We start from the raw sequence: 22,107 nt of genomic DNA, 5'->3' as shown, positions 1-22,107 counted from the left end.
TGGAAGAATGGTGATATCACTGATACTTTATGAAAAGTTTATGGGGACAGTTCCCCAAATAAATCACCAGTTTCCAAATGGATAACTTGTTTTAAGAAGGGATGAGATGATGTTGAAAATGAAACCCACCATGGCAGACATAAATTTTCGAGAACAAAATTCATCTTGTTCATGCCCTGATTGAAGAGGATCAACAATTAATAGCAGAAACAATAGCCAATACCATAGACATTGCAATTGGATCAGTTTATACAGTCTTGACTGAAAAATTAAAATGGAGCCAATTTTTCACCTGATGGGTACCAAAACCATTGTGCTCAGATCAGCTCCAGATAAGAGCAGAGCTCTCAATGGAAATTTTCAACAAGTTGGGTCAAGATCCTGAAGCATTCCTTCAAAGAATTGTAACAGGAGGTGAAATGTGGCTTTATCAGTACAGTTCTAAAGACAAAGCACAATCAAAGCAGTGGCTACCAAGAGGTGGAAGTGGTCCAGTCAAAACAAAAGAGGACAGATCAAGAGCAAAGGTCATGGCAACAGTTTTTGGGGTGCTCAAGGCATTTTGCTTGTTGACATCTGGAGGGCTAAAAAATGAAAACATCTGCTTATTATGAGAGTGCTTTAAGAATGTTAGCCAAAGTTTTAGCAGAAAAAACATCCAGGAAAGCTGCATCAGAGAGTCCCTCACCAGGACAACGCTCCTGCTTACCCCTCTCATCAAATGGGCAATTTTACAAGAGTTTCAATGGGAAATCATTAGGCATCCATCTCACAATTCTGATTGGACTTCTTCTGACTTCTTTTTGTTTCCTAATCTTGAGAAAGTCTTTAAAGGCTACTCACTTTTCTTCAGTTAATAAAGTAGAAAAGACTGCATTGACATGGTTATATTCCCTGCACCCTCAGTTCTTTAGGGATGGACTAAAAGGCTGATATAAAGAGTCTTCAACTTGATGGAGCTTATGTTGAGAAATAATGTTTGTATTTTTTATTTTTATCTTTTAGTTCCATTTTTCATTTTTATCTTTTAATTTCATTTTTCTATGAACTTTTTGAAGTTCCCTTGTATGTATGCACCCTGTCTAAAGGGGAGAAATTCTTGTGACTACTTATGTTGACTTAATGTTGACTTTTGTTTATCTTCTATTTCTTAAATTTATACAAACTTAAAAGTTGATATAAGCTTTGTTTATAGGCCTTAATGAAAAGACTTATGAAATAAATGCGTTCAGAAACAAAACTAAAACACCTCATGGAATGGATGCTCCTGTTTTACTGAAATGTAAACATGCTGGCTCCTGTGGAACAGTCTGCATGCACATACTGCCTTGTGCCTTGTGGTTATTATTTTGTCCAGAACTTTTTGAAGCCCTTGGGATTATGGAAATGAGCGGAGGGGATCTGAATTCTCAAAAAAATGTCTACGGACTGTCTGCAAGTAGTAATTTGAAGAATTCTGCATTAACTTATCTCCAAAGATTCTTCTAACTCTAGTGAGCAATTCATTGTTTTGAAACAAGCATTCTTTGAGAAAAGCTTCATTATGTATTTGATCCAGGACGATGCTTGGTTAGTAGTTAACCAAATTGAATTAAAAGTTGGCTATTTTGCAAACTAAAAAAAAAAAAAAAGTCAATTCACAGAAGCAGGGAGTAGAATGGTGGTTATCAGGGGTTGGAAATGGGAGATGTTGGTCAAAGGGTACAAAGTTTCAGTTATGAAAGATGAATAAATTCTAGCGATTGAATATACATCATGAATTATGGTTAATGATACTGTGCTGTACATGTGAGATTGCTAAAAGCAGATCTTAAGTGTTTTTACCACACACACACATACTCACATCACACACAAGCAAAGGTAGCTGTGTGAATAAATGGATATGTTAATTAGGTCGACCATAGTAATCAGTTTACTATGTATATGTATATCAAAAAATCATGCTGTGTACTTTAAATATATATCATTTCAATTAAAAAACAACAACAAACAAAAAAACTAAGCAAAACCAATGCCTGAAAAAGAAATTAGCATCAGGAAGTCTTGGGACATAAGGAGGGAAGGGAAGAGAAGAGAGTAACGCTACCCAAAGCAGTGTCCTCAGACCAGCAACACAGGTATAACATGCAAGCTTGTCAGAAATGCAAATTCTTGGGCCCACTTCCCCTAAATGAATCAGAAATCCTGGACCAAGCAGGTCCAGCAGACTGTTTTGATAAGCCCTCCAGGTGATTTGGATGCCTACTGACGTTTGAGAGTCAGAGCTGGAAGAGCTTCCAGCACAGGTCCAGCCTCTGTTCAGATGAAACAGAAGGGGAGGGGACTACTGACTGCATTTCTTCTAAAACAGGAAAGATTCTTTTGGGGAGATGAGGGGAGGTGGAAAAAGGAATGCTATCATTAAAGAAATATGGCTTGAGGCAACCATCTCCCGCTGCAGGATCAGGCAGACTTCTCAGTGCTTCCCCAGTGGTCATGGCCTGGCCATGAAAATAGAAGAAGAAATGGATGGGAAGGAAAAGGCCATATGCAAAGGATTTCAGGGGGCACAGCACTGAGAAAATGTTCCCATGTTCTCCCTATGCCTGGAATTCCTCTAAATGGGAACAATGCTTTCTTCTCGTACATTCATTCAGCTCTTCATTCACTGTTAATTCAAAGACCAAGTTATAGACATTGCTGGGCACTGAGGACCCAAGGCAATGAATGACAGAATCTTCACTCCAGAGGAGCTCATAGGCCGGAATAGTACATTAAGACGAAAATGCCAACTGAAGTGACATATTCAAAGTCCTCTGTGATAAAATGTAATCAACCATCAATCAATCAATCACAATGACCAATGTTTTTCTGGTTAGAAGGGAAAAGAGAGTGAAGTAATAGGTTATGAGAAAAGTCTCTTCCCAGAAGAAAAAGGATGAAGAAAGAAGACTCTTACAACCAAGAAAACTTATTTTTGCTTGAACTTCTTTGACTATGATCTGACCTGCTCACTATCAACCTTGAAGAAACCACAGAATCCACGAGCCACAAGCAGAGTGTTTGAGGCACCCAGAGAACCATGAGTTTTCAGCTTAACGCTGTGCAAAGGAACATGCAGAAACAGGGTTGTACCCTCCAAAATAATGCACTTGGATCCATACAACAAAATGTGTAAGTCCAATCCTTTTTGTTCTTTAGCAGTTTATAAATCACAAATTTCCCATCTGGATATAAAATAATAACTACCATTATACACAAATCATCTGAGTCCCTCAACCATTCATTATGCTATGTCTGTATAGTACACTGAACATTTCTGTCATGCAAGGTTAGAAGTTATGCAGCCCCGTGGTTTTTTTTCTAAACACAGGCTTTACTTCAGAAGTTTCACACTCTGAAGTGACACTACACGCAACAAGCTAAAGTAAGCCCCAAGTCATTGTTATTAATAAAGTTTACAACCAAAGTAAATCATAACAGTTCCTAACATTTACTTAGTTCTTGTAAGCTACCAGGCACTGTGCTTAGTGTTTGACATTCACAAACTTAATTAGGCCTCCTAGAAACCCTAATAAGGCCAGGTAGCGGTTATTGGGGCTATTCACCAAAATTCTAGTTCTCCTTGTGGGCCCACAGGTTCACTGTGGTAGACTGCAATTTCCTATCCCCATGAAATTAGGCATGGAGAGGTGACTAGCTTTGGTTAATGAAATATGAGTGGACAGATGTGTGTCCCTTCCTGGCAAAAATATTTAAGAGCCAGTGTGTGATATATCATGATCCTTTCCCCTTGCCATGGATACCAACAACCTTGCAGATGGCAAAGAGTTAATCATCTCAGGTTCTCCCATAAGGATGATGTAAGGAGCTACTGCCCAAATCACAATGGACATAAGTGAGTGAGAAATACATCTTTGTATTTCTTTGTTTTACATCACTCAGATTTGGGTGTTGTTTGTTATTGCACTTTATCTATTCTGACTGATGCAAGTAGGTACTAGTATTGTTCCAATGTTATGTATAAAGAAATGAAAGAGGGGTTAAAATAAATTACTAAAATATAGAAAGGTGGTGCTATGGTCTGAATGTGTCTTCCCAAAATTCGTATGTTGAAACTGAATCACCAGTGTGATAGTATTAAGAGGTGGGTCCTTTAGGAGGTGATTAGGTCAGGAGGGCTCCCCCATCACGGATAGGATTAGTGCCCTTATAAAAGAGGCTTCACACAGCCTTTATCCCTTTTGTTCTCCCACCTTCTCCCATGTGAGGATGCAGCAACATGGCACCACCTTGGAAGCAAAGAGCAAGACTTTGCCAGACACTGAATCTGCTAGCACCTTGATCTTGGACTTCTCAGCCTCCAGAGATGTGACAAAAACATTTTTGTTGTTTATAAATTACCTAGTCTGTCGTATATTGTTATAGCAGCAAGAGCAGACTAAGATAGATGGTATCACTAGGTAAATGCTTTTTTTTGTTTAATGCCTAATCCTCTGGCTGTAGGAGACAAAAGAAATTCAATTTGCTCTGATTCCACAAAGATTCCCTCTTATGACTCCAGTGCATACTTTGCCATGTTGATATGTGATAATATCACATGACTAATAATTGATCAGAATTGCCCTCCTCTAGACCAAAAAATAACAGATGCTAGTGAGGATGTGTTACACATGTTAGTTGGAATATAAATTAGTACAGCCACTATGAAAAACAGTACAGAGATCTCTCAAAAACTTAAAAATAGAACTAACATATGACCCAGCAATCCCTCTACTAGGCATTTATCCAAAGGAAAAGAAATCAATATATAAAAAAGATACCTGCACCCTCATGTTTATTGCAGCATTATTCACAATAGCAAAGATATGGAATAAATCTAAGTGTCCATCAACAGATGGATGGATAGAGAAAATATGCTATATATACACAATGGAATGCTATCCAGCCATAAAAAGAATGAAATCATGTCATTTGCAGCAATATGGATGGAACTGCAAGCCATTATGTTAAGTGAAATAAGCCAGGTACAGAAAGAAAAATATTGCATGTTTTCACTCATACATGGGAGCTAAAAATGTTGATCTCATAGAGGTGGAGAGTAGAATGCTAGACACCAGAGGCTCAGAAGGGTGTGTGAGTGAAGGGTAGGGGAATGATGAGAGGTTGGTTAATGGATACAAACATACAGATGAAAGGAATACATTCTAATGTTCAATAGCGGAACAGGGTGACTATAATCAAAAGCAATGTATTCTGTATCTCAAAACACCTAGAAGAGAGGACTTGAAATGTTCCCAACACACAGAAATGATATATACTCAAGGTGATGGATACCCTAAATACCCTGACTTTATCATCACACATTCTATGCATGTAACAAAATAGCACATGTACCTCATAAATATGTACAAATATGTATCAATAAAAAAGAAACTACCCTCATCTAAAGCGATTAAGCATATTGCCCACTGTTACTCAGTACGTGAGCAAAACCCAGATCTTTCTGACTATAAAGCTTGTGATTTTATCACAATGCTACATTGTTTTTATAGCTAAATGTACCCTGAACCAACCTAGTACCTTTAATAACTGCAACGTTGAGGTAATAATTTAAGCAATGGCCTCAGGTTTTTATTTGTAAAGTGGGAATATTTGCCCTCCCTTCCTCACAGGTTGCTATGAGCTAGGATGAGTTTAAAAGGTTTGCAAATGATACATCACTAGAATTAGAAACAATAAATAGTAAAACTTTAGCTGTGGAACACTTCTGGCGTATGAGTAGCTCTAGAAAGAAGTAGTAATAGCTCTAGAAAGAAGTAGTAATAACTTTGTATTTGTCTCTTTTAGAAGAAAAGCTTTTTACTTTCATTATTTGGGATAAAAATATTTCTAAAACATAATTCTTCATTCTAGGTGCTTCAAACAATATTAAAGACAATTTAACTTTCCCTTGATGACTCAGGGTTGCTTGGCTTTGTTTTGATTATGAATATCAACTATGACATGGTTTTGTGTGATACTCTGACAGCTGTGTGAAAAGTCCACGTCTTTCTTTAAGAAACTTATGATCATGAATGGGAAATGACTTTTTAAAGCATAATGGTGCCAACAGGTGACCGTGGCTAGTATGTTCACACAAGTAAAGGTCCACAGGAGACTGGAGGAGGGAGAGGTGACCCCCACCGGGCCAACACCACCATTGGTATTAGTGAGCTACTGAACCGTTCTTGATTGAGGGTTTTAATTTACTGTGGCCCCAGAAACGATATATTAGTAACAGAGTAAATAGGTTTCATACTTTGTGAAAATTGAGAGCAAGCAAATTTGGAATGAAGACTTTGAGTATACATTGGCTTTGGGCTTTATGATATCAGTTTGTCTTGTCTTTTGACCGTGTGTGTGTGTGTGTGTGTGTGTGTGTATCTACTTCTTGGTTTTGCTTCATCTTTATAAGCAAATTTCTGTTGAATGTAAAGTTACAATGATGGAGTAGCCTTTAAATGGTTAGAGAGCTGTTTAGATATGTTGTAGCATCTAAGAAAAAATATCTGTTCTAGATTTTACATTCCTTATATGTTTTCAAAAAGAATCCTTTCCACTTGTTCAGGGTTTACCAATATGTTCAAATTTCCTCTCCTGAAAGATTCTTACATTCATATATTGCCAAATCAATTTCAACCCAGGGAGACAAAACTGCTGATGATACTTTCAAACTAACTTTTAAAAAGCACCACCCATTTGTGCTCAAATTTTCATAATTTGGTCTTTTTCAAACTCAGATTGTTAGAATAATTCAACATCCAAAATATCTGAGTGACTTTCAAATCAGTCATTCATTCACTCACTTGTTTCATTTATTTATTTTCATTCATCTAACAAATATTTCCTGAGCATCCACAATGTGTCAAGCACTCTGCCAGGGGACCAGATTTGATCACCTTTTTGGATCTAAATCTTGAGTGGAAAAAACGGACATCGAGTAAAGAATTACAAGTGTGGTATGTATTCAGGGAACACGTAGGATGGCAGAGCAGTGATTATTGAGGTGATGCCTTAAACTGAGACAGTGTAGGGAAGTGAGGGAAGAGCAGTATGTGCCAGGACTCAGAGAGTACAGCATCCTGTCTCAAAGGCATGAACAAAAAATAACGTGGCTTGGGCAGTAGGGTGAGCAAAGAGATAGCAGGGGCAAGAGCATATGAGATTTCATAGATCATACTAAGGGTTGTGAACTTTATCTTAGGAGACACCATGAGTGGACTTCAACAGAGATAGAACATGATCAGATCTGCATTTGTAAAAGATTCTTGCTGCTGCATGGAAGGGGGCAAAAATAGATGTAGGAGGGCCATTTAAGAAACCCCTACAGCAATCCAGGCAAGAGGTGATGGTAGCTTGAATCAGAGTAGTAGTCATGGGGGCACACAGAGCGGGCAGAACAGACAGCTATTTAGAAGACGGCATAAAAAGACCCTGACATTAGATGGGGGAAGTCGTCAGAATGATGTCCAGTTACTTGCTTGAGTAGTTGGATAGATGAGGGCAACTTTTACTGGAATAAAAACAAATGAAAAGAAGTTGTTTCAGGAAAGAGTTTAGTTTTGAATATGTTATTGGTTCTTATATTCTAGAGACTTACTGTTAATTGACTGTATGTATAGACACACACATACACACACACACAGCAATCCGGTAATCAAAAGCTAAAAATTTAATCCACTAATAAAATAAGCATGAGATTTAATAAATATGAATCATAATAATGTTGTTTTTCTTAGTGAAAAACAAGCTTGGAATCTTCACAGTAGAGTCAAATGCTAACTGATGAGTATGATTTGGGGACTAATTTCTGTTCTCTTACAGTATTAGTTATTTTATACCTTGAAGGAGAATTGCAGTAGCAATTAATATGGCAATAATTGTTAAACTTAATTTACTATTTAGAAAAACAACAAAAAAGCCCTGCTTCCAACTGCTTCCAAAATAAGTGTCTTAATAAAAATCAATGCAATTATCACATTGAAATTATGAAAAGGAAAAAAAAGCTGCTGTCATATTCAGAAAATATTCAGTATATGAAACACTAGAAACCCTGGAACAAGAGGGATTTCGAAGTATTATTGTTACCAAATTATTTTGAGTTTAATTTTCAAATGACTCATTCCAATAAAGATAATGAATTTTCACTAATGATGCTTATAAATACTAGGACAGTTCCTTACATATATACAGCATAGTAACTCATCTGTATATATCAGATCACAGCTTTTTATTTTAGATATGGGCATAACCTCAGACATGCCTGAAGAATTGTCTTGTGGGAAGCAGGAAAAGAGGAGTTTCATGACACTTGGATGGAGGAAAGGCTATCTCATGAACAGGGTAGAGGTGGAGAGATTGATCGTAACTCAATAAACTATGAAAGTGGGGCTCAAAGGGACCTCAATGTCCTTTCAAAATATAGGAATCTATCATATTACGGAGACTTCAGGTTTTTTTTTTTTTTTCTTCTAACTACCTACATATAGTTCTCTTTTCATTATAAAGAGCTGATTTCTTCACCATGGAATGATGCAATTCATTAATAATCAAGCTTGCTATTGGCAAGTCAAGCACACAGAATTGAGGAGAACATATTACACAATGCAACCCTTCAGGTTTGAACTTTTAGTCTCTACAGAGTACACAGGGAGTGATCATCCTCTCTCTGCCCATCCTCCTAACTCCTCCAGTCCTGGGACCTTATTATGTGCTCAGTAGAAGAAAAAACCCTCCCATATGGGCCAAACTTTCTTCCTTTCAGCCCCTCAAGGTCTCTAACTCCCCCTGGGGGAAGAGTGGGATCCTTCCTCAAAATAACCCCTTTCTTCCTATTTCCCCTGAGGCTAAAATTGCAAGTCCTTCCATTCCATTGAATAGTATTCTGCATAGGGTGGTAGGGATGGGTTTTCAGTCCCCAAGGGGAGATTATAAACAAAACAATAAAACCTTTTATACCGTCCCAAATAATTTACCTCCTATGAGTGAATATATGCTAAAGAGTCTCTGACTCTTCCTTTCCTTTCTAGTTTATAACCAAAGGTTGGTTTGAAGTTCAGTATATTCCTGGTGCCATGAAAAAAATGTATGTGGAGCAAGGAAAAATATCCTCCAACCACACATGTATTTGCTGGTTTCCTTGTATACGATGTGTCTCCTCCATTAGATTACAAACTCCACGGGAACATTTTTGTTCACAAGTTCCTAGCACAGTGCCTGACACACAGTATGCTCTCAAATAGTATTTATTGAATGAAGGTGGAGTCCAGAGAACTGGACTTGGCCAAGTAAGGTCATTTAACTTCTCTGTGCTCATGAGGTTGTGAATTTCAAGAGGGGCAATGCATCCGCACATTCTTGTACTACATTATGTACATGTGACATATTAGTATAGTATCACAAGCACCATTAATGAAAATTCATCATCTTTACTGAAAACTCATTTGAAAGTTAAACTACTAATATTTGGTAACAATAATACTCTTTTTTTCTTTTTATATTTTCAATGTCATAATCACATTGATTTTTATTAAGAGTTGTTTTGGAAGCAGTGGGAAGCAGGTTTTTTCTTGGTGTTTTCTTAATAGCAAATTAAATTTAACAATTATTCCATACTAATTGCCTCTGAGATTCTCCTTCAAGTATAAAATAAATAATACTGTAAGAGAACAGAAATTAGTCCCCAAATCACACTCATCAGTTAGCATTTAATTCTAGTGTGAGGATTCAAAGCTTCTATTTGGAAGAGGGAAGATAATGATATTCTAAGCACATGATGTTCAAAAGCTCTAAGGCAGCAAAAAGTTTGATATGTTCCAGGAACATAAAGAAAGCCAAAGTGGCTGGGGCTTGGAGTGTGGGGTGAACTTGGGGCTTGGAGTGTGGGATGAATGAGATTGCAAAGATGCACAAGGGGCTGCTCTTGCAGCCTACATAAGAATTGGGTGATTTGTTAAGTGTGTTTAAGCAGGTTAGTGACAAGATTGGATACACAGCTATCACTCTGGCAGCCATGAGGATAATGGATCACAAAATGGCAAGAATAGAAGCAACAAGTAGACCAGGTGAGAGATGTTGGTGTCTCAGACTAGGGTTGTGACAGGAGATGCTGAAAAGAACAGAAAAGAAGACAGGATGCGCTGATATATTCTACATAGGGGATGAAAAACAGGAACCAAGAACATTTCTAGATCTCTGGCTGGGGGGATGGCTGTGCCATTTATTGGGATAGGGAAGACTGAGAGGAGGAAGATTTGTCCTGGGGAGGGAATCAAAAGTTCGGGTGTGGACACATCAAGTTTGAGGTGCCTGAGAGATGTCAAAGTGGAGATGTCATGGAGACACTGGCTATAGGAGCACTAGGCCTAGAGAATGCCTACTTGACATCTGTTTGATATCTCACAAGCATCTCAATGACAAAGTTTTAACACAATTGAGACAAAAGGGCAATCCAAATTTGAGGGCTTGAAGGCAGTTCCAGGGCCAGGATGTGGGCTGGCATATAAACTTAGAGTCATCAGTGTATATTCCATGTGTTGAATGAGATGAGCCTCAGACCTTTGATCTGTTTAGAAGACCTGAGATATGATGGAATGTAAATGAGGAACTGCTGGTACTTGATTCTGAAATTTCCATCATGGATTACTTTGGACACAAAATCCTCTCAAGACAACTTACTCCTAAGTAATTTATGTACATATATATTTTAGATAAGATAGGTTATAAATATATGTTCATTTCTCACCAAATGCAGAATTAATCAAACATCAAAGTTTTGCCTTATTAAAATATGTATCTTCACATTAAAAAATAAATTGATATGAGGACACTTAAGAAATCATTTCTCTTCAATTATGTGTTCCAGAATCTTGGTTTAAAAATATGACCACAGATCTTTTGAGTTTGGCAAATCATTAGGTAACTTCTAAATCCACATTCAAAACTAGCATTGAGCTTCCTTCCTAAAGCCACTTGGTGGGGCTGAGCAAGGTAGGAACCCCACCAGAGTAGGGGAGTCTTGGTGACCAAGAGTGGGGTATCAGAGCCTGGCTGGCATGAGGGAGACAGTCACTCAAAGGGTGGCAGACCCAACAGTGGTGTCAAAGTCTGAGCAGGGTAAAGAGGAAGGGGAGCAGGGGTGTCCAGGCAGAGAGTTTCAGAGCCCAGTGAGCGAGGAGCGCTGTCCATGGGGCTGTGGGCCAACACAAGGTCTCAGAACCAGAGCGAGGTGGGATGGGACTCCCTATGGGAGGGGAGAAGGGGACCTGACATGGGTGTCGAGACCCAGGCAACATGAGGAAAGAGTGGTAGTGCAGAGCAGCGCAGTGCAGGGGACTGGAGCTCTCACAGTGATGCAGGAGTCCCTCTGGGGTGGGGCAAGGTAGGGTTGGCAGTGAGGGGAGATTGTTTACATAGTGAGAGGGCCCCTGAGTGGCAGCAACACCCCAATAGCAATGAGCACACCTGTCATCCAGATCTTGGTTTCTAAATACCATTCTCCACTAAACGGAATCAGGCTTCTGGGAGAAATGGTTAATTTCAGAGCTAGAGCAGGGAAAGTACAACACAAGCTCACAACAACCTGTACAAAAAAAAAAAAAAAAAAAAAACCCAAGGAAATGCTCAAAGAATGATGGACTATATTAAAAGGACACAAAAGTCAGCTTGAACGAGCTCCCACTGGCCAAATAGGTGATAACTGAGCCTCAAAATAAATAATGATCGTATCAGGTTATAATCTACTAAACTGTGAGACCATAATAATATAAACCAACAAATGTATAAACTGGAAGTTTAAGAAAGAACAAGATATTTTCATAAATTCAAAGTACCACCTTACGAAATACTTAGAAATTAAAAATGGAAAACAACATGAAACTTTACAGCGGTAGATACCCCTTAATCAAGTTATCAACGTGAACATCACTAACACGGGACAAACTGAAACCACGCAGTGACACAATGAGAATACAGTGCCACTTCTGTAATAATCCTGCCAAACCCAAATCTAAAAACAAGGAAGCATCAGACAAACCCACATTGGCAGACCTTCTACAAAATAACTGGCCTTTCAAGTTCATGAAACTTAAAAAAAGACAGAGGAAACATTCCAGATTGAAAGAAAATAAAGAGAAATGACCACTAGATCGAACACATGATTCTGGACTGGATCCTTTTGCTATAAGACATTATTGGGGTGACTGGTAAAACTTGAGTGGGATCTGAGAATTCGATGGTAGTAATATACCAGTGTTAATGCTTTGAATTTGACGGTTGTATTGTAGTTACATAGAGAACGTCTTTGTAACAAATACACACTGAAGTACTTGGAGGGAAGGGCACGTTTACTTTCAGGTGTTTTAGGAAAACAATTCTTTGTACTATACTTGCAAAATTTCTGTAAGCATAAAGATTAAAAAACACTTTTAAAAATGGCATTGATTTGCATTAATGCCCCATCCTACTCATCCCAATGCAGTCAACCACTGGTTTAAAACGAACCTCAAGTGTCAATGTGAGATACCATATTGGTTTTCCAAAACCTTTTTTTCCCAAAATTTCCTCTTAAGGCGGGCAGCCTCCCTGTAATAGCTGAGTCTACAACTCACTGCAGTTTTTCTAAATCTACAATAACACTGATAACTTATTCTTAATTACATAAGAAGGTCATGCCCCCTAAATTCAATCTTACCGGAATTAAGACATAAGCTCATTAATATTTCACTTGGGCTTTTGAAGAAATCATTCTTGTCATGTTTGCTGATTACCACTCTTAGCTTTGTTTAAACAAGGGAACTGTCACACCCAAAAGAAGCAGCAGCTCACATGTGTATGAGTTGTAACTACTACAAAGTTATGAAATCATGTGAAATCCTTTTACCAAATAGACTTAGAGCACCATTAGACAATTTCACAGACATACGAGGTTTTTCTTTACATGGTTCTTTTCACATGTAAGCAACTGCTATGTATCCCTTTAAAAATTTTCTAGAAAATATCCACAACTACCATGAGATCATTTGAACTTAAAAAATATGTTTTTAAAAAAATGAAAATGTTAATGCTAAAGGTCTTTATATCACTCCACAGATTTTTCAGTTCATTTGAATTTTTCTTGACCTTTTAGTAGTCTCTCACTGAGGAGTTTCTCACGTGTAAGATGAGAATGAAGCAATGAAGCCAAAACGATGAAGCTGGTCTTCAGCCCCTTCCTAAATCATCCAGGCAGCACAGGGAATTCACACTCCCAGAGAACTCCCAAAGGATCTCTGATCACAGGAACACCCAAAAGCCTGCCCAGGAGATAAGGCAAGGCTCAATTCCACAACTTAACTCAAACACATTTATTTTAGTTCCAAAATACATGACATTCAACCCGGTGTTTTATTTTAAATAAAAGTAGAGTGCAATTTTGCTGTGATAGTCATAAAAACTGCAATAAATACAATAGATCTTCTAAAAACTAAAAATTGACTTCCATACTTTTCTGACATTTGAAGATTACAACTTGCTTCAGGAATATTATTCACTGTTTTTCCGGTAAATTTGTATTAAAAAACAGAGGGGGGGGGGATGTGCCTTTCATACATAAGGCATAATTTTCCATAGAGGAAAAACTGCTTCAAAAGTCACACAGTGATTCACTATAATTAATCCTGGCCTCCCAAATGCTAGGTCACTGGCTTTTAAGATGCTGAATTATCCTCCTCTTTCATCTAACCACCTGCTAGTCATGAGATATCAAAATACTTTGTATTATAAGAATGACAGTCAGGAAAAAAAAAAAATCCTATCTGTTGGAAGCAATTCCTGTCCATCAACTCTGAGCCAATTCTGCCACAGATAGGATGTGGGAATGAATATACTCCTAAGTAGAATTGTGCAAGCCTGGCACCTCCACACTGTCCCCAGAAGCCTGTTAGATTCCCAGGTAGTTGTAGTGATAAACTTGTGCAGAGAAGCCTGGCATGGCCCTGCGTTCCCATCTGTCCTGAGATCATTTATTTATGATTATTTCTGACTTTATAAAAAAAGTTCATTTTATATAAAGGAAGGCATGCTAGTTCAAAGGGTAAAACATAAATAGCCACTTAAAGATAAATACTAAAGTTTAAAAATAGACTTTGACATACTCTGGTTTCTTTTCAGATCTTTCGCCTTTTACTAAAGATTTCTGTGGAGAGAAACAATTCTGAGTCTTATACCAATTTTTTGAGGCCTTGTTTTGGCAAAATTCTATGGAAAAAAAAGAAAAAAGAATTAAAAATAGACTTCGAGGTATTGTGTGTCAGTTCACGTCCTATGGGAAGCGGATGTCAGGAGAGAATTAGAGATTATTGGGGAAACACCTGTGCCGGATAAAGGGGAGAGGGTATGGGGATAGGCAGAGAACACCTCAGGCCACCGTGAAGCCTGGGCACCTGGGAAAGAAAAGGGAGAAAGAAGGAGTAGAAGGTGCCTCAGGTACATGAGGCTCTGAGAAAGTACCAAGCGAAGACTGCCTTTAGAGAAAAAAGTCCCACGTCGGGCAGAACTGGCCTGGCGCTAGTAGCCCGCCGTGCTCAGTCATTGACTGGGAGCAGCCTGGGGTGAGTGTGACCCTGTGTGAATCTGCCACCACTGGTGAATCAGATGTGCCACCTGCAGGCTGTTGGCCAACGACTCCTACAGCCAGTTCTCTTCCACAGGGAGCTCTGAGTAGCACCCTTCATCAATGGCTTCAAAGCAGAAGCAGTCAAACTAGCAAAACAGTATGCACATACTACACAAGCCTTTTCATACCACTCTACTACATGAAAGCCTTTCAAAGTTCCCCATGACCCAAATAATAACATCCAAATCCTTCAGCAAAGCACACACAGTCTTTCATGATCTGGATCCTGCTTTTCTGGTCAACCCCGTTTCCTACCTCTCGTCCGTAAGCACCCTACCTATGTTCAAAGCACACGTATTTCCTTATGCCTCCAGCCATGCCTCATGTCTTTTTTGCTTCCCTGACTTTTCAAATGCTCCTTTCTTGGCCTGTCTGTATCTGGTTCCCCAACCCAGCCTAAGATGCAACCCTGCCAAAGCCATTCTGGCCTCCGGGGAGAGTAAAGAGTAAGTCAGGGTTAGAGGATGCAGGGTAGAGACAGAAGCAATACCTAAAACACCCTCAGGGTCTGCGATGAGGTTTATTATAGACTTTCTCCAGTCCCAGGTGTGGCTGGAGGAACAAACCCAGAAGGTGCCTACCTGGGCAGAAAACCAAGATGCTCTCCTCTTGGGTCTCCCTGGTAAATGCCTATTCATCCTTCAAGACCCACACTGGGGTCTGAAGCCTGTGCAGTCTGCTCGGTGTGATCCATCAGGGTTCATCACTCCCTCCTTTGGGCCACTACAGTCTTATACACGATGGAAAACTTTTAGTACTGCCCTGGGAATACCATTTATTTATCTGCCTCCATATTGCTCTGAACTCCTTGACCATGTCTTACCAATCAATGTTTGTAAGCCCCACACTTTGTAGTTAGAGCATAATAAGTACTCAACACAGGTTTGATAAGTAAACTGCATTTATTACAAACATGAGGATATAGATGGTATGTAAATAATCCATCAATACAATTGTTATATAAAGGTCAAAAGGATAGAGGATATAAAATTCAGAAATCAGGTCTGAGATGTAGTCTCTTAAAACTGCTTCAAAAGAGAATAAATTTCAAAGTTTGTGAGAGTCAAGCCATGACCCTTTATATACCTTTTCTTTTTCTTAAATGTTATTTGTAGTCTGATTTGCAATATAAATTATTTGTTCACTTGCTTTTTCCTCTCTAGATTGGAGACAACTTGAGAGCAATCTCCTATTCATTTCTGAATGTTTTGCAATACCAGTGAATTAAACATCATAGGCATTTATGATGCTCACCAAGTATCTTCATGGACGGACATAGGTGTAAGGGACATGGATAAATGATTATGGAGATAATTGTTCTGAAGAGAGATAACTGAGGCAACCAGATTTGGGATTTGAATTACCTGAATCATTATTTTAATTTTCTTTGCTGGACTTTGTAAATGCAGACAAAAGATATCTCCTGACTGATTAACAATCCTACTATAGCAAGATCCTTGCCCCAATAGAAGAAGATCACTACTGCTGCCAAGCAAATGTGGTATTTCACAATCTTGATGCCTGAACCACATTCCAAAGTGAACTAAATCCCTGAATAAAAGAAAACATTAGGTTAGATTTCGTCCAATTAATTTTGCTTCTATTACTGTATTTCAGAAGGTGCTTAAAATACATTTAAGCATTTTCAGATCCAAAGTAAAGTTTCCCTGTCTCCCCTCATCCTCTCGTCCACACAGGCTTAATACAGCACCGTGAGACTTGCAGAGCACAATTATAATTCCATGAGCCTTTCACATTATGAAATGTAGTCTTCACTCTATCCGTATGAAAATAAAAGGCATGCTATGTTAAAATCAAGTACGTTGTGCTCAAAACCAATAAAACCAGATTATAAACTCTTTGAGCCTTACACTTATTATACCCTCAGCAGGGAGTGGGGGGGGGAAAGTCTGTCATGAGCTTTGTAAAGGAAACTAAAATATGAAAGTGCTGTCTTCTCTGGTCATATATTCTGTCTGAACATCTGGAAAGGAAATCTGTGATCTATTGCCAGCAAAATTAATTATAAAATGGCTTCTTATAAATGTCTTGGTACATTTATCAACAGAGCTCAATTTAGTAATTAGTGATAATTAATGTAGGCACATGTCAGATGCCTTTCAGAATGGAGGTATCTATCTATGTGATTTTCTGCAGTGGTTTTACCTTGTGTTGCTGTACTTAGAGATATAAAGAAAGAAGCAGGACTGCCAACGATGGAAATAATATTGAATTAAGCCACTGCAGATTCAGAGGATTGAGGGTGATAACCAGCACCAACATACACAAATTATAGTAAAAGTAACATGGGGGTATATGAAGGTAGTCTCTTGCATACATATAGACAATTTAAAGGGGCTATATTTTTACAATAACTTAAGAAGATATTATATAAATAAAATTTCAAATAGAAGATAGGGGTATTTACTTCATCTAACATATGCACTTCTAATAAACTTCGTATGTCAACTTTCTATAAAATCAGATAAACTGAAAACTAAGGATTTATGCACATTCCTTGAGTTTGTTATGAGTTGTTTAAATTACATGCAATGTTATATTTGTCTTTTGCTTCTGCAGTATATTCCATAGATAGAGAAATAGGCAGACAGACTAAAAGAAAAAAAGAAAAGTCTGGGCTGTGTTATTAATATATGCTGAAGGACTGGAGCCAGAGGGAAAAGGAAATATCTAATGTATAGAAAGACAGAAATAATGAATGGAGTCAGGCTCTGAAAGAGAAGGGGAATCATGGAATCTGAATGTGGATAAGTGAGTCTTGGCTCCTTCTAGCAGCTAGGGTGGGGTAGACAAGAGGTAGGGGAGAAGGGCGAAGTTAAATTGTTAGGTTGAACTAAATGAAATTGCTGATATTACAGGTCAAAAGCGGTGAAACCAGCAATTTCATATGGATCCCTCTAGTAAGGCAAAATTATCACCCACAAATTATTTTTTTTGGAACATAAATTAAGTTTATCTAAAGTTGAACAGACCCCCAAATAACTCTCATAAATATAATAAAAAGTTCCCCTGTAAATCTTATCCAGTTAATAATAAATTCCTAGTAATACATAAATAGAGAAATTTATTATGGTTTTTATACTCCTTTTCTTCAGATCTACTAAGTCTCAACCTTTTCTCCATTTTTTGCTGAACTGATTCGCATTGGCCATGCACAGTGCTGTAGTCTCTCCCACAGATGCAGTGCTTAAATTTTTGTTCCTTGATAATTGTTTGTTGTGTTTCACTTTAAAGTTTTCATCATTTTAATTATTTTAAAGGTATAAGTTTTTTCCTTATTTATTTTGGGAAATGTTATTTTTACATAATGTACCATTTGTTTATCATATGAATTACTCTGATGGCAAGTTAGAATTTTTTCCCCGTGAATGCAATTCATAAATTCCTTCTTTTGAGCCTTTTAGTCATAGTAATAAAACCAAAAACCATTAAGGTTTTTTTAAAAAAAAAAAAAAGGTAGCTGTGAATATATAAAATTTAAAGCTCCTGTAAGGCAAACCCAACATAGTCACATCTAGAGCACAAATGAATTTAGAGACAAACTGCAACCTACATGACCTGCAAAGGAATACTTTCACTACTATATAAAGAGTTCTTAGAAATCAATGGTTTAAACAAAATGAAAAAAACAGGACATAAACAAGCATTTCATAAAAGAGAAAAATCGAAAAGCTCATAAATGCACACTTAAAACACTTTATTAATAAAGAAATGCTAAGTGAGGCAGTGAGATATCATAAATAATAAATCCAAATGCAACAGTAATCATAATATTAATAAAACCAAACATATTAAATTTGCCAGTTAAAAGCCTGAAATTTTCAGATTGGATTAAAAATACTCCACAAACTTAAAACATAAATGACACAAAATAAAGAGATGGAAAAAGACAAATACTAACCAACAGAAAGTTTGTGTGGTAATATTAATATCATACAAAATAGACACCTAAGGAAAAAAGACATTATTAAGGATGAAAGAGTTTCTACATAATGGCAAAAGGAACAATTTACTGTTAAAATATAATAATCCTGAATCTGCATTTATCCAAAAACATGAGTTCAAAATATAGAAAGCAAAAATAGACTAAATTACAAAAAACTGATCCCTGTTAATATGGGGTATAAATTGGTACGATCATTTTAGAGTCCATATTTGCAATTATTAGTAAATTTGAAGCTGCCCTTAATCTATGATTCTACTTGCAAATATAAATCCTAGAGAAATCTTATATATGTGTACAAGGAGATTGTCCACTGCAATATCATTTATAATGTGGAAAACTAGAAACAAATTAATGGCCCATCAACAGGGAGTGGATGATATAATCATGTAATCTAACATGACACAGCAGTCCAAATAATCAACTAGAGCTACAAATATCAATCTGGTTATATTAAAAAACAATATTTTGGCCGGGCGCGGTTCATGCCTGTAATCCTAGCACTCTGGGAGGCTGAGGCAGGTGGATTGTCTGAGCTCAGGAGTTCGAGACCAGCCTGAGCAAGAGTGAGACCCCGTCTCTACTAAAAAAATAGAAAGAATTTATATGGACAACTAAAAATATATAGAAAAAATCAGGCAGGCATGGTGGTGCACGCCTGTAGTCCCAGCTACTTGGGAGGCTGAGGCAGGGGATCGCTTGAGCCCAGGAGTTTGAGGTTGCTGTGAGCTAGGCTGATGCCATGGCAATCCAGCCGGGGCAACAGAGTGAGACTCTGTCTCAAAAAAGCAAAAAAACAAACAAACAAACAAACAAACATAAAACCAATATTTCACGACAAAATGTGCAAAGAGCATGTGAACTACAAAACCATTTGCATAAATTTAAAAATACACAGACAATGCTCTAAATAATCAGGTACAAACAGACGTAGTAAAAGTGTATAAGGGAGGTGAAGGCTGCACAGGGTCCTAGTTGCTCTGAGGAGGAAGATGGAACTTGGGATGTTGGGGGATGGGTCTCTAGCAATACTCCCATTTTATTTCTTAAAAAGTATTTCTAAAGTATTTTTTAATGACTAAATGTCAAAATAAATTAAGTTTAGTGATGGGTACAAAGGTGCCTTCTATTCTCTGTATATTTTTGTATATTTTAAGTATTTCATTATTAAATATAAAACATTAGCATATTAAAAAGGACGTGGTGACTCCACTGCTGTTAAATATATTAAGTATATAATGTGTATATATACTATGTGCATACATATAATGTATATGTTTTTGATTTTTTTAATCAGGAAGGCTATGCTCAAAATATGGATAGTCTGGTATCTCTGAAGAGAGAAATTATTGTTTTTATTGACTTCTTTATACTTTTCTAAATTATCTGATTTATTCTTTTAAGAAAAAAGTATTATTTTCATAAAACCAAAACAACAAGAATAAACTCCCTCCTTTCCTCTTGAGCAATTTTATTCTTTACAACCTTTATCTCACCAAATTGGAATACTGTTAGTTAAAAAAACTAAACTGGTCCAGCCTGAGCAAGAGCGAGACCCCGTCTCTACTAAAAATAGAAAGAAATTATATGGACAACTAAAAATATGTATATAGAAAAATTAGCCGGGCATAGTGGCGCATGCCTGTAGTCCCAGCTACTCGGGAGGCTGAGGCAGGAGGATCACTTGAGCCCAGGAGTTTGAGGTTGCTGTGAGCTAGGCTGACGCCACGGCACTCACTCTAGCCTGGGCAACAAAGTGAGACTCTGTCTCAAAAAAATAAATAAATAAATAAATAAATAAAACTAAACTGGTCATAATCCAAAATAAGTTCTGAGGAATTTGTGAAAGTTCCAATAAATATATAAGCAAGCAAAAATATACAAATAAATAACTGGTGCAAAATGTTTTTTCTTAAATTTTATCTGCTGTATCATTGTAATATATTTGCAGAACACCCACTATGTGCAAGAAAGTGTTGGCCCCATAGTCATAAATGTTAGAAACACTAATTTAATCAGTAATAAGTCTGAAAGTAGAGAAATTTTTTAAAAGCTTTAGTTTATATTTTTAGCTTAAAAAATTAAAACATATTGGCTTTGCACACAAATTCATAACTGAAGCATGTCCAAGACTTTTCATTGAAATGATGCCAACATCAAATGTTCCATTTCACTATTTTCATATTTACTCCAGGAAGATGGAGCTATTTAAGCATTAAGTTTTAACCACTAGAGTCACTATGACAAGTTGGATATCCACACCCTACTTAGAACTGTCATCACAAAATGGTTGTCGTAAAAGACCATCACACTATGGTCTCAGTACGCCATTAAGTGTAATGCTTGCTTTAAATTCAATCAGACTTCGATCCAGCTTGAGTTACCTTCTTGTATACATAAAACAATCCCATCAAGAAAGTGTGTGAGGCTGGGCGCGGTGGGCTCACGCCTGTAATCCTAGCACTCTGGGAGGTCGAGGCAGGTGGATTGCTCGAGGTCAGGAGTTCGAGACCAGCCTGAGCAAGAGCGAGACCTAGTCTCTACTAAAAATAGAAAGAAATTATCTGGCCAACTAAAAATATATATAGAAAAAAAAAAAATAGCCGGGCATGGTGGCGCATGCCTGTAGTCCCAGCTACTCGGGAGGCTGGGGCAGAAAGATTGCTTGATCCCAAGAGTTTGAGGTTGCTGTGAGCTAGGCTGATGCCACGGCACTCACTGTAGCCTGGACAACAAAGCAAGACTCTGTCTCAAAAAAAATAAATAAAAAAATAAAGAAAGTGTGTGATGAGCCTGTTCTATCATCATTACCAGCAAAACTTTCTTCCATGTGACTAGTGACTCCAAAAGCAATTATAAATACAAATTTAGTTCTCTAACCTTTTATTTTAAAAAATAACTTCCTAGTTTTGGTTTAATAAGAGCTTTTTAAAATTACTTAAACATTTTCAGGGCTACTTTCACTCAAATTAGTTGTTTGGATAATTATTCCCTCTGAGGAGACAATTTGTGAGATCTGCTGTTCATGAGCATGTCTTCACAGAGCTGCTATATTAATGTTGCAGACAGTATAACAGAACAGACTGTCCAGGGCAGGCAGTTGGAACTGCTTTTCTGCAGCCTCTGAAATTAAGGATTGATTTTGACACATTTCAGCTGGCTGAGTTTCGACTAAGGGTTCCATCCACTTGGGAAAGGGAAAAACTACTGAAGTGACCCCTTTTCCAGACAACTCAATCTGGCTGCAAGAATTATAACCAATCCAGCTTGTATGGCTATGGAACTTATTAGAATTTTTTTGGAGGGGAACAGGGTGTGTTATTCTTTTCCATCCTATATGCAGAAAGAAACTATGAAAATAGATATTCAATATACCTAATATATATTTCCCGAGTGCCTACTACTTTCAAAACCTTTCAATATAGTGAAAATAAAACAGGGCAGAGAGAGAAGACCAGGATTCTAGCTC

The 22,107-nt window shown here is 37.5% G+C and overlaps 1 protein-coding gene and 1 pseudogene across 1 annotated transcript in view; one reads left to right on the top strand and one right to left on the bottom strand.

Annotated features, from left to right (window-relative positions):
* The window catches only part of TMEM200A (transmembrane protein 200A), a 73,716-nt gene that overhangs the window by 22,510 nt on the left and 29,099 nt on the right, over nt 1-22,107 (bottom strand). The window lies entirely within an intron of this gene.
* Nucleotides 14,150-14,256, top strand: LOC138396097 (U5 spliceosomal RNA; annotated as a pseudogene).

Source organism: Eulemur rufifrons, chromosome 15 (genome assembly GCF_041146395.1).
Source record: "Eulemur rufifrons isolate Redbay chromosome 15, OSU_ERuf_1, whole genome shotgun sequence".
Taxonomy (NCBI): domain Eukaryota; kingdom Metazoa; phylum Chordata; class Mammalia; order Primates; family Lemuridae; genus Eulemur; species Eulemur rufifrons.
Note: the sequence above shows the minus strand (reverse complement) of the source record. Positions and strands in the feature narration are given on the sequence as shown.